The 783-nt window shown below is 41.4% G+C and overlaps 1 non-coding gene across 1 annotated transcript; it reads left to right on the top strand.

Annotated features, from left to right (window-relative positions):
• Positions 1-359: 359 nt before the first annotated feature.
• On the top strand, positions 360-463 carry LOC127747387 (small nucleolar RNA R71). The gene has a single exon (XR_008009186.1). It is a non-coding gene; the product is annotated as a small nucleolar RNA R71 (small nucleolar RNA).
• The last annotated feature ends 320 nt before the right edge of the window (positions 464-783 follow it).

Here is a 783-nt window from a genome sequence, read left to right as displayed (position 1 = left end):
TCTCAGGATCATAAGCTTCTTCAGAAGCTGCCTCTTTAGTACTGTTGGATGTATGTTGCCATCCATTCAGACTTTGAGAGATCATGTTGACCTCTTGAGTCAACACTTTGTTCTGAGCCAATATGGCATTCAGAGCATCAATTTCAAGAACTCCTTTCTTCTGAGGTATCCCATTATTCACGGAATTCCTCTCAGAGGTGTACATGAACTGGTTGTTTGCAACCATATCAATGAGTTCTTGAGCCTCTTCAGGCGTTTTCTTCAGGTGAATGGATCCACCTGCAGAGTGGTCCAATGACATTTTCGAAAATTCAGAGAGACCATAATAGAATATATCTGATAGGGTCCATTCTGAAAACATGTCAGATGGACATCTTTTTGTCAGCTGCTTGTATCTCTCCCAAGCTTCATAGAGGGATTCACCATCTTTTTGTTTGAAGGTTTGAACATCCACTCTCAGCTTGCTCAGCTTTTGAGGAGGAAAGAATTTATCCAAGAAGGCAGTGACCAGCTTATCCCAGGAGTCCAGGCTATCCTTAGGTTGTGAATCCAACCATATTCTAGCTCTGTCTCTTACAGCAAAAGGGAAAAGCATGAGTCTGTAGACTTCAGGATCAACTCCATTCGTCTTTACAGTCTCACAGATCTGCAAGAACTCAGTTAAAAACTGATAAAGATCTTCAGATGGAAGTCCATAAAACTTGCAGTTTTGTTGCATTAATGCAACTAGTTGAGGCTTAAGCTCAAAGTTATTGGCTCCAATGGCAGAAATGGAGATGCTTC

The sequence above is a fragment of the Arachis duranensis genome, chromosome 4 (genome assembly GCF_000817695.3).
Source record: "Arachis duranensis cultivar V14167 chromosome 4, aradu.V14167.gnm2.J7QH, whole genome shotgun sequence".
Taxonomy (NCBI): domain Eukaryota; kingdom Viridiplantae; phylum Streptophyta; class Magnoliopsida; order Fabales; family Fabaceae; genus Arachis; species Arachis duranensis.
Note: the sequence above shows the minus strand (reverse complement) of the source record. Positions and strands in the feature narration are given on the sequence as shown.